This window comes from Nannospalax galili, unplaced genomic scaffold (assembly GCF_000622305.1).
Source record: "Nannospalax galili isolate Female #2095 unplaced genomic scaffold, S.galili_v1.0 scaffold498, whole genome shotgun sequence".
Lineage (NCBI taxonomy): Eukaryota > Metazoa > Chordata > Mammalia > Rodentia > Spalacidae > Nannospalax > Nannospalax galili.
This window is the reverse complement of record NW_008342032.1, coordinates 2219684-2232739: the sequence shown is the minus strand read 5'-3', so window position 1 is coordinate 2232739 and position 13056 is coordinate 2219684. Positions and strand designations below refer to the sequence as shown.

General features: G+C 38.9%; 2 pseudogenes; both read left to right on the top strand.

Moving 5' to 3' along the window:
* Positions 1 to 732: 732 nt before the first annotated feature.
* Positions 733 to 3085, top strand: LOC103738062 (annotated as a pseudogene).
* A 74-nt stretch (positions 3086 to 3159) lies between these two features.
* The window catches only part of LOC103738060, a 37303-nt pseudogene continuing 27406 nt past the window's right edge, over positions 3160 to 13056 (top strand).

The window sequence follows — 13056 nt, the reverse complement described above, 5'->3', positions numbered from 1 at the left end:
CTTTGGTTTGGCCAGTGGTCTACAGTTTTATTCTGAGCTGGTTGTAGGCCGTACCTTGTTCATTATTTTCAGAACATTTGCTTTCTATTTGGGCAGAAGGTTTGTTGGTGGCATTCAGCCTTTTTCTCCTGCCCTTACTATCAAACTGTGTTTTACAGAAATTCAAGGAAGGAAAAAATTTTTGGAGAGCAACTGACATTTGATATTCTAGCTGATTTTATGGTTGATAATCATGATAACTTAACATACAGAAGTTTGAAGAAACAGCCAGTGAGGGAGATGTTAATATTCCCAAACTGGTGTTTTACACATCGAACTAAAAGTCATAGGCAATAGAACTGAAGATGGCAAATAAGCAGTCTGCTTTAATTAAAAATGTAAGAGCTATTAAGTGATGAAGTTAGTAACATAAGAAATTAGTGAGAGAATTTTGAAAATTGTATCAAAACCATAGAAAAATATTAAAGGACAGGAAATTAATATAAAAAGTCTAGCTGGTCTTGGTGACATATGCCTTTAATCCCAGCACTCGGGAGACAGAGGAAGGCGGATCTTTGTGAGTTTGAGGCCAGCCTGGTCTCCATGGTGAATCCAGGACAGCTGAGGCTACAGGGAGACACTGTCTCAAAAAGACCCAAAAAAAAAAAAAAAAAAAAAACCCTCTAAAGTGGGGCAGCTCGCCAGGCCTCTGAGCAGCAGCATAGCACAGTGTTCTGCAGCCTCAAAGCAGAAATGCTGCCTCCCCGGCCCCCTGCTTGGCACCTCCTTGGGTTTAGCCTCTTCCTGGGCTTGGTATGTGTCTCCCTGGAATCCGCAGTGCAAGGCCACTCCGCCACAGAAGAGGGTCCTTCTAATCAGAGTGGATAACCCACGTCCCTCCCACAGACAAGTGTCCTTCTAATCACAGTGGATAACCTGCATCCCTCCCTGAGCTGTTTTGGAGATAAGCTAGTGAAGTGTCCAAACACTGACCAGCTGGCATCCCACAGCATCTTCTTCCAGGATGCCTTTGCCCAGAAAGCAGTGTGCAAACCAAGCAGTGTCCTTCCTCACCCGGAGGAGGTCTGACACCACCTGCCTGTATGACCAGCTGGCATCCCACAGCATCCTCTTCCAGGATGCCTTTGCCCAGAAAGCAATGTGCAAACCAAGCAGTGTCCTTCCTCACCTGAAGGAAGCCTGATGCCACCCGCCTGTATGACTTCAGAGCCTATTGGAGGGTGAACACAGGGAACTTCTTCACCATCCCTCAGAACTTCAAGGAGAATGGTTACATGAGCATGTCAGTTGGGAAAGTCACAGTGTATATCTTCCAGTCACAGTGATGATTCTCCATATAGTTGGTCTTTTGCACCTTATCATCCTTCCTCAGAGAAATATGAACACACTAAGACAAGTACCGGACAAGACGGAGAACTCCGTGCTGCTAGAGTCCAGGTCTGCAGACTACCCTCTCCCAGTGTAAAAAAGCCTCACAAGACAGGCCATGAGGGGCCCCTTGCAAAACAGGAACTGGCCAGACATCTACATTCAGAGCTGTCCCAGCACAAAGCTGTTCCCCAGATAATTTGGATGATAAACAGGACCCTGCACCCAGACCCAATGGTGTAAGAACTGTCTCAGTTCAAGCTACTTCCCTTGAAACCATAAAGATTATTTTTGCCACCTTCCACATTCCCCAACCCCCTTATAAGAACTTCCTCAGCAGTCAGCAGGCGGCTGGCTGCCTTTCTCTCCCCAGCTGAGCTGCCAGCCACCAGCAATCCTAAGAAATAAACTTTGCTTTACTGGAGTCGTCCTATGTTTCCTGTGGCTATTCCCTGCCCGGCTTTTATCTAACACATGCCAATCTGCTTTGCCCTGTGGACATGGCAGATGTACCCGAGGCCACCCTGCCTGACAAACAGAGCACTGAGGAAAAGATGAAAACATCACCTAGTCCTTTCTTCCTGACTGTTGGGTACCATAAGCCACACATCCATTTCAGATACAGCAAGGAATTTCAGAAGTTGTGTTCCTTGGAAAACATCACCCTGGCGCCTGATCCCCAGGTCCCTAATGGCCTACCCCGTGTGGCTTACCACCCCTGGATAGACATGAGGGAATAGGAAGATGTCCAAGCTTTAAACATCAGTGTGCCATCTGGCCCAATTCCTGCAGACTTTCAGCGGAAAATCCGCAAGAGCTACTTGCCTCGGTCCTATTTGGATATCCAGGTTGGGCGCCTTTTGAGTGCTTTGGATGATCTTCATTTGGCCAACAACACAATTGATGCATTCACCTCTGATGAAATGGAGAATGGGCCAAATACCGTAATTTTGACGTCATTGCCTGTGTGCCCCAGATGTTCTACGTTCAGGCTTCATTTCCTGCAGCAAGCGAGAAGCTTTTCTCTTACTGCAACCCTTCTGATGCCACCTCAAAATTGATGAATCCAGGCAGGCACACCACAGACCTTGTGGAACTTATATCTCTCTTCTTCGCACTTGCTGGACTCGCAGGACTGAAAGTTCCTTGTCTCTGCCCTGTTCCGTCATTTCATGCTGAGCTGTGTAGAGAAGGCCAGAACCTTCTAAAGTATTTTCAACTCCATTACTCTGAAGAGAATTCATACCTCCGTGGTAATCCCGGGGATGTGATTGCCTGTGGCCACTGCCCCTGGCCTGGAGATTCTCCTCAGTGGAATTTTGACAAGCCAAACTTAAAAGATACAAAGATCGTCCAGGCGAAGTGGCACACGCCTTTAATCCCAGCACTCGGGAGGCAGAAGCAGGCGGAACTCTGCGAGATCGAGGACAGCCTGGTCTACATATCGAGTTCCAGATCAGCTGGGACTACAGAGAGACCCTGTCTCAAAAAGACAAAAAAAAAAAAAGGTATAAAGATCATGGGTTACTCCATACACACCATAACCATAGACTATAGGTATACTGTGTGAGTAGGCTTCAATGGCTTCAATCCTGGTGTGTTTCTGGCTAACTTTTCTGACATCCATGCAGGGGAACTGTATTTTGTGGAGTCTGACTCACTGCAGGATCACAATGTATATAATGACTCCCAGCATGGAGAACTTCCCAGGCACTGAAGCCTTCAGTTTTACAGCCATAGAGGGCACATGTATCCCTTTCCCCTTCTCATTTGTGACAGGGCACATTAGAAATGGTTTTCATTACTCATAGTATTGGAGCCAACCTCAGTGGAAGGTAAGCAAAATGCATGTCTCAGCAATTTGATCTAAGACTATGTGACAAAACTTTAAATATAGTCCTTACTGATTTATGGTTGAAAATTGGATTTAGACTTGGCTAAATGCTTTCATTTTTTAGTGATTAAGGAAGTACCAAGTGAACTAACCAAAGTGACATCATACCTTTGTATATAAAAACCATGCTAGCCAAACATAACACTGTACTCCAGAAATACTTATAGAATTGATTGCATTTCAAAAAGTATGCATATGTGGAATTAATTTTGATCCTAAGGTCTTGGTTATTTTGTTTGTAATATATACATATATACTATACATATTTTATATATGTAGGTCAGTGTAGTGAAAATGTGTCAGTGTGACATGAGATTCATTTCTTTCTCAAATGTGAAATCAATAATTCTAGAACCAACTACTTAAAGTCTAGCTTCAACTTTTGTTTCTAAGACTACAAATTTCAAAATCCAAAGGTAAAATGGACATGAAATGATTAATGTATTGTTTCATCATTAAATAATAAATAAAGCTTAGTAAAATAGAGATAGATGGGTAAGGAATTTGGTTAAAATATTTCAGTACCCTCTGGCCCAAATAATAATTTTGCTGTTAGATAATATAACTCTTGAATTCAATGACCATCTGTTAAAAAGTTGTTATTCACAACAAAAAGCATTTAAAAATATAACTATATTTGTGATTTCAGTCTTCAAAGTCATATTAATAATTTTATTTAGAGAATTGCAGAAATCCATTTATCTTGGGAGCAAGAAATATTCTACTTTCACTGGTTTTTTTAAAGAAAACATGGATTTCATGAAGTTAAATTATTCTGAGAATTATGAAGACTTTCAGAACTGAGTTCTGCAGTCGCAAAATATGAAAGTGACCAGAGAGAGGTAGGTGGTAGTGATAAGGTGAGTTCATCCCTCTGCGAAGAAACAGAATCTTTACAAGTCATGTGCATAACCTGGTGAAGCTGATCAGTCATCAGTAGTCGACAGCTTTCTAAATATACACTAGTTACTCTTGTATCAAAATGAATGATTTTAGTAATTTTCCCTTCACAAATGCCACAGTGTTTCCAGGTGAATGAATGTCTGTGAATCAAAACATAGCAAATAGCTAATTATATTAAATTACTGTATGCATTAAGTTGTAAACAAAAAGACAAGCTATTCTTTTTAAGACAGACTGTTTTTACTAATTGACCTCTAAGGAGGTTTAAGTGATAACACAACGGTTTCCTGAGTGACTGTGTTAGCAACAGTAATTTGTGTTTCAGGATTGGTGGTCCTATTCATCTCTCCCGATCCCAAAATGTGTCTGCTCCGGAGACTTTGGCTTCTGTAGATGATTTCCTCCGGCTTTTTCTTGTTCTTCATCTTCTCTATTGTGCTTGTTCCATTCACTGTAATTTTCACAATCCAGCTTGGGACTTCTTCATACATATTTTCATTTTCTTTAGCTTTATCGCCTACTTCACACTCACAGGGACAAGTTTTGACACAGGTTTTTATTTTACATCCATTTGCTGCTCCTGATTGATTACAACATATACACTTCATTTTTTTCTCGTTTTATTTCCAGAAGCACAGTTTAATGTCAAACCCTCCCACATTCTGCACTTGATGAATTCATAGGCCAGATGCTGCTATCTGCTTATTAGCCACTAGGGATACGTGGCTATTTAAATTTCAGTTCAATTGGAATGAAATGAAGTTTTAGAAGATTCCTCATCCCATTATAATTCAAGTACTCAGTAGCCAAACATAACTTTTCTGTCATAACAGAAAAGTTCTGTTGGACAGAGCTGCCTTAGGTTATCTGTGGATTGGAGTTGGATCTGCTGACCCAGATTGGCAAATTCCCACTGTGACCTCTGCCCTGCATTTTCCCATAGAACCATGTGTTGAGGTGAGCAAGCTCGGTTTGGTTTAGGCACAGAGTAGGGAGATTACTGTGGCCCTTGGCCTCTTCCTCTCTCCACCCATCAACATTGCTTCTCTCCTTTTCCTCTCATTCCTGAGTAGTTTTCCTCCCCTGTTCCTAAAGGAATCCATGTGTCTTCTTAAAATCCCTCTTGACTCTGCCCTTTGACAACACCATCAGTGCCTACTATGGGTCTGAAAAGACCTCCACTGAGCAGTCACTCTTCCCTGGTTCCACAATGTCCCTTCCCTTGGCTGACTCTCCCTCGCCAATCCCTGCCTCCCTGACCCTCCTAGGTTGTGCCCTTTCTTCTTGGCCCCAATCCATTCTTCACAGCCTGGCGCCCCCACCCCCACTGCCAAGAGACTGAGGCCTTTGGAACTCTAGACTGTATTGTCAGGTGAAATGAACACTTCTAAAGAAGCTGGTATTTATTTTACTTTTTAAATGATATTTTTTCCTGTTTATAAAATTGATGTGCTAATTACAGAAAAACTGGAAAACAAAAATGCAGTGAAAGGCAAGAAAATGTGTGACTGTGTTATCCTGAGATGATCAATTAATATCTTGTCTTTGGGGGGATATGAATTTTTGATATTTTTATGATCCTATGTTCTTTATAATACAATTTCTGTACTTACTCCCTCTGCTACGTATTATGTATGGTTATTATGGATTTCTGCAAAGATACTTTATATTGCTGATAATATATTTTATTGTGTAGTTTTATTATAATTTACTGAACATCCTTTGAATTGTTAGAAATTTAGGTTATTTCCAAATTTTCAGTATTACAAAGAGTGCTGTGATCAACACTGTGAACAAAATGCTTTATGTATTTCAAAATATTCTCTTAGGATAGTCTGTCAGTGCCAAGTTATCAAAACTATCTCCATTTGTTCCTCATTCTTTTGCCATTTTAGGGTACTAAAGTTAGAAAATAAAATAAAGCCAATAAACCTACAAGTAAAAACCACAACACCAAGGGAAAAAAAACAAAACACTGCACCCCACAATAGGTGAAAATGCCATCCTATTTTAACTTATGGTTCTTTGCTTATTAAGGACCTTAGCCAGTGTTCTCTCTGTGTGATTTGGGCATCTACATTTCCAGCTATGTGAATTTCTGTGGTTATGGGTCTCAGTTTTTAATGTAATAGAACAAATCGTTTCTGGAATAGAGGATGGTGGTACTGGAATGCTAAAGAGTCAGGCAAAGATGCTGACATACTTAGTTCTTCTGCCCTCAGAGCGCATCTTTTCTTTCTAGCTTCTCTTTTAGAATATGCATTAATAAATGGTTTTTTTAAAAATATTTTATTTATTATTTTTATATTTTTATGTGTATGAGTGTATTGCCTGCATGTATGTGAGTGCACCTGTGTCGTGCATTGCAGTGGAGGTCAGAAGAGGGCTTCGGATTCCCCTTGAACTGGCATTAAAGATGGTTTGTAGCCACCATGTGAGTGCTGGGAATCAAACCCAGGTCCTCTGCAAGAGCAGTCAGTGCTCTTAACTGCTGAACCATCTCTCCAGCCCCAATAAATGGCGTTTTTAAGTATAAGAATAGAGCTATCCTGATTAGAAAATTTTTCTGTTTTCTCAGGGTGTAAACTCTCAATGACCTTTTACTGTGGATGTTTCTGTAGTTTCCAATGCTAGTGAATAACTCCCAGAAGCTCTGTTAGTGGTGCTATGTACTTAATAACCTGAAACATCTCTTTGTCCACAATCCCTACAAGTGACCCTGAATTCCAAGATGCTAAGACCCCCCCATGCTTCCTTTTCTCTAATCTTTTCTTCTCAATTTTGTTAGTATCATAGGTGTAAGCTCCACCCTCAGCATATACAATAGACCAGGCCTACAAACACAGCACCAATAATAACAAACATCATTTCACTTTTCACTTTAGTTTGATAATAATTAATATGTATTCAGATACAGGTTGAGAATCTTTGATGTAAAAATCAAATATATGAAACACCCCAGAATAAAAAATTTTCTGAGCATTGATGTGGTGGCACAAATTCTACATCTGATCTAATGTAACAGATTTAGTCATAATATGGAGGAGCTAAAACTGTGTATAAAACTATAATTAATAAATGATATTTATTAAACATCAGTGAAGTATTTTTGGCATGGGACCCATCTCCATGAGATCTCATTCTGCACATGTATTTCAAAAAATCTAAAAGAAGTTCAAAGTCTGAAACACTTTTGGCCCAAGAATTCCAGATAATGGAGTTATCCTGTGTTTAACAGGTATGACTCTCATTTGTCTTTACTAGCCATCCTTTTTGTACATCTCATCTGAGCTCAGAGTTGTTCCTCCTTTTGAGTTAAAGACAACAGATGCGAAACCCTCCACTCAGCCCTGATTAAGTGATTCTCTCTGCAGCTAGCTTCCTTACCCCAGACAGAGTAGTTTTCTTATGCTAGTGATGTTTTCTGTCTCAGTCATTTGTCGTAGTCAAAGAACATATTTCATTAATGTCTGTCCTTATCTTCTGTTTGACACATTCGCCAGGTTCTCAAGTCATGATATCACCAAAACAATTCATTTTCCTTTTCACTATTGAGCTTTTATTTTCTAGAGTTATCCTCTGTAGCCTTTAATCTTCAGTCCTGATGTTTTTAAATTCCTCTAGGACATTCAGTTGAAGTACACATCTCTTTTGTAACTTCTCATTACCCAATTTGGGTGACAGAACATCTTTTTACATTATATTTCTTTTATTCGTTTAAGAGTAACCACTCTCGCAGGACCCCAGAAGTGCTCACAGTGTTCCCAATAAGAGCAGATAATAAGATTAAGATGTTACTTGCCAGTGGATTTTTCTATTCTTCCTGACAGTGCTTGCCCAACCTTAAAACATGTTCATGTAATTTAAAAAGAAAACAGAATAGCCAAATCCACTTAGTAATACAAGAGTAATGCATACTCCTGGATTATTTAAAAAATACAGCAATTCCTGCCACCCAGAGAGAACCCAATTATCCTTTCTTTTAACCCCTTTTTGTTTTCCTGTATTTATACACTCAAACTTATCTCTTTGTTACTGTTGATATGTGATCAGTTGCTTACATGAGGAATTGAAACAATCAAATATTGTTAAAATTTTAAAAGTAAAAACAGCAACCAGAAACTACTTTCAGGTTTTATTTGTTTATCCTGGCTTATCTTTTCCTCTCCTTTCATAGTTGTTTAGTTTTCCAGGATGATTGGGAGAAAAAAAATTAATCTATGTTTTAAAATGATAAAATGTAATAATTTTAGTAATTAAAGCACAAATGAAAAATAGTTAAGTAGAATAAAATGTTGCCTTGAATACTGGAAATTGAAACAAAGTATATTTGGTGTACAATTGAATATCAAGAGGTAGTTGGAAAATTTCATAAAATGGTGATATCAATGATTAGACATTTCACTCTAGAACTCGGTTGTTTAATAAGGGCATATTATTAGTACTAATTTAGTGCTGATTGTATATATTAAATATTGAAATATTTAAATGTTAGGTGATGCACTGAATCTTGAAATATATGTGATTCCCAGGTGGGGAACACTTAGCTGGAAACAGTCCATCTATGGGAGTGGTTCATGGCCCTGACTTTTTATTTTTATTTACTTTGTTGAAGCTCTGGACAGTAAGTTTGTTGTGTATTCCAACAGGAGAGTGGCCACTGACTAGCATCAGTGCCCTTCAGAATGACTTCCTTACCAATTTCCTTTACCTTAGGGCCATCATGGCCTTCCAGTGCTTAAGCCCTTCATATTCACAGCTGAGAAGCAGTTTATTCAACTGAAGACTGGAATATATATCCATTATATCCTTTTAAATCCTTTTCTTCTTATGCCTTCCAAGATTTGTCCTATTACTTGCCTCCTTAAGTGGTTTTAACCGTGAATTAATAGTCACTGGGTTAAAGGAACACAGGGGTTATTAGAATAAGGGTATAAAAGGGGTGGCTGATTTTGAGAGATTCCACTAAAGGAGTACAGTTCTTGCAGGGCTGGGCTCAGGTTGAAGAGAATGGGGATATCCAATTTTAAGTTAAGGAGCAATGGCTTCTTCTGACCGATTTGTGTGACTAGTAGAAATAATGCATTTAAGACTGAAATAGTGACCCCTTTCTCTTCTAAGGAGAGAGCATGGACGTAGTATTAATTTCCAAGATTGTTCTTGCATGGAAATGGAAAACTTCTTATGGCCAGGCGGGGTGGCACATGCCTTTAATCCCAGCACTTGGGAGGCAGAGGCAGGCAGATCTTTGTGAGTTCGAGGCCAGCCTGGTCTATATAGTGAGTTCCAAGACAATTGGGGCTACAGGGAGACCCTGTCTCAAAAAGACAAAAAAAAAGGACTTATTTTCTCTGTTGTCCAACATGTATTGCTTGTCACCTGTAACTCTATTTCAGTTCAATCTGACATCTGAAAACCTATTGGATTTTGGAAGCTAAGTGTTGGTAACTTTTCTGTAGACTTACACTGGACTGCTTTCACCGGAAAGTTTACGTATGGGTTACCTATGTGTGGTTAATGAGGAAAAGTTAGTCGGAACCCCATCACTGCTGCTCTTGTCTGCAAAAATAAATCCTGAAAACAGAAATGAGGTTCTCTATTCCCTAAATTGATGCAAATTTCAGGTGAAAAAATGAGTTTAAAGAGCCCAGAATCACTACATGTTACATGCATGGGTCAAATTATACTACTGAACTCCTTAAATAATTATAATTATTACTACTGAACTCCTTAAATAATTATAATTATTATCAATTAAAAAACAAAAATCACATTTAAAGTAATACAAAGTAGACTAAGAAACAGAGATTTTTGAGGATCTTTGGAAGCTTTCTCTCTTTCTCCCTTCTGCCCTCCCTTCCTCCTTTCCCTCCCCAACATAAAATATCTCTGCTGTCCTAATGTGTTATGCATTAAATGCTAATGACATCTCAGTAAGTATCAGCTTTAGTTCAGTTTATCACATTAGCCAGTCAGCAAGCAGAACCCTGGAACTGGAAATACCAGTAAATTCTAACAAGTAAAACAAATATTTTAGAATTAGAACGCCACTTGGTCTGTTAAGACTAGTATTAGAAGACTTCAGGCTCAAGCAAGTCCCCTGAGCTAAGTGCATTTGTGGATTGCAAGGAAACACTGGAAAAGGAGTAAAGAACTTTGAGTACATACACTGATTGCTGTATTAATCACTTGTCTTCTTGTTACAACAAAATACCTGACAAAAGCAACTTAAGGAAAAAGGTTTATTTTGGCTCACAGCTCCAGGGTGCAGTCCACCATGGTGGGGAACTCATGACAGTGAACACATGAGGCAGCAGGTCACATTGCATTCACAGTCAGGAAGCAGAGTGACGAATACTCATGTTCAACGAGCTCTCTCCTTTCTACACAGCCCAGGACTCAGCTAAGGAATGGTGCCACTCACATTTAAGCTGAGTGCTCTCCCCTCAATTAACCTCATATAGAAACTCTCACAGACATTCCTGGAGGCTTATACAGTAATTCTAGATGCTGTCAAATTGAAAAGCCATATGAACTATTACAATTACTTTATGCTCTTAACCAAGAGTCTGCTTGAGCACGATGCAGCCTCAACTAAGAAAAACATGGACAGAAGTGAGGTCTCTTGAGTTTCATTTCTGTGAGTTCATATTAAATCTCAATTTGTTCCAGGAAACGTGCTAGATACTCACTTTGGATCAGTGTTTGAATCACTCTTTTGAATCATATATTACATTGGAGAACCAGCTAATAATTAGAAAGAAGGTAATATTTTCTTTCCTCCTTGACATATATGGATACATTTAGGTTCACCACTTTGATCTCAGCGGAATAGCACTTGTCTAGCATGTTCAAGGCATGGATTTCATCCCCAGTGCTACACACACACACACACACACACAGGCATGCATACACACACTTTAACAATCTTTGTGCTAGGGAAGAAAGCTCAAGCTTAATGACTATTAAAGATTAGTCTTTTAGGAGACCTAGCTCAGTGGGGGAATAGACTGTGCTAAAGTTATATATCTAACATTCCATTTAAAACCTATCCTGTTTTTCTTTCTATATATAAGATATATAATATATTCCATATACTGTTTTAAGATACTCAAACCTGCACTAGTCTTATTTAATAACATATTTCAGAAAAAAAGAAGAAATGTTTCCTCTTACTTTAAAACTGCACAAGAGTGGACATTATCTCATATCATAAAGCCTGCTGTGTTTACATAGAGAATTCAGGTATTCATAAAATGATTATTTTTCTTTGTTTTTTCAATCAGAATATAATGTATACATGGTATCAGCAGATACCATGATGACATTTCCCAGCAAAATGTTTTTGTGGTTCTCCTTCCCTCCCACCTCCCTGACCCCCTGCCACTCCTGGTCCTCCCTTATACTCCCCCAATTATTTTCCTCTTTCACGTTCTGTGTGCCTTTTGTCTACCCCATTCTTCTTCACCAAGTAATTTTTTTTTAGTCTTTTTGAAACAGGGTCTCCCTGTAGCCCCAGCTGTCCTGGAACTCACTATATAGACCAGGCTGGCCTTGAGCTCACAGAGATCTGCCTGCCTCTGCCTCCCAAGTGCTGGGATTAAAGGCATGCACCACCACGCCCTGCTCCAAGTAATATTTTCTTATCTTCTTTTGGTTTCCTTTTTGGATTTTTAGGCTTTACTCATACTTATACCTGTTTACATATATACACATATACATTATAGACTAGGATTGCATATGAGGGAGAACACGTGATGTTTCTCTTTCTAAATTCGGATCACCTAGCTTGATATTAAACTTCACAGATCCCTCCATTTCCCTAAAAACTTCATGATTTTATTTTTTATAGCTGAGTAGTATTCTATTCCGTATATGTACTACATTTTCATCATCTATTCTACATATATACACATATACATTATAGACTAGGATTGCATATGAGGGAGAACACGTGATGTTTCTCTTTCTAAATTCGGATCACCTAGCTTGATATTAAACTTCACAGATCCCTCCATTTCCCTAAAAACTTCATGATTTTATTTTTTATAGCTGAGTAGTATTCTATTCCGTATATGTACTACATTTTCATCATCTATTCTTCTGTTGGTGGACATCTAAGCTGGTTCCATTTCCGTACTATCACAAATGAAGTAGCAATAAGCATGGATGTGTGAATATTTGTGTGGTAGGATATGGAGTCCTTTGGGCATATGCCCAGGAGTGGTACGACTGGGTTATGTAGTACTTCTATTTTTAATTTTTTGAGAACGCTCCATACCGATTTCTGCACAATGGCTGCACTAATTGGCACTCTAGCCAGCAGTGGAGAAGGGTTCCTCTTTCTCCATATCCTCTCCAATATTCGTTGTCAGATTTCTTGAGGATAGCCACCGTGACTTGGATGAGGTGGACTCTCAAAGTAGTTTTAATTTGCATTTCCCTGACGACTAGGGATGCTGAACTGTTTTCAAATATACTTTTGGCCATTTGCCTTTATTCTTTTGAGATCTGTCTGTTTATTTCATTAGCCCATTGACTGGTGGTTTTGTTTTATTTTATTTTATTTCATGGTACTAAATTTTTCAGTTCTTTGTAAATTCTGGATCTTAGCCCCTTGTCTAAAGTACAGCTGGTAAAGATTTTTTCTATTCTGTGGCCTGTCAGTATGATCTGCTGATGGTTTATTTTGCCATGCAGACACTTTTCTTCATGCATTAGAATGTTTGCTTTTCATTCATTACATTAAGTAGATTAAGAAGAAAGTGTCAAATCTTCATGTTTTTATAACTGTTAAGAGCAATTTTGTAAATATCTCTCTTAAAACATTCTATTTTCTTCTCTCTCTCTCTCTCTCTCTCTCTCTCTCTCTCTCTCTCTCCCCTCTTTTG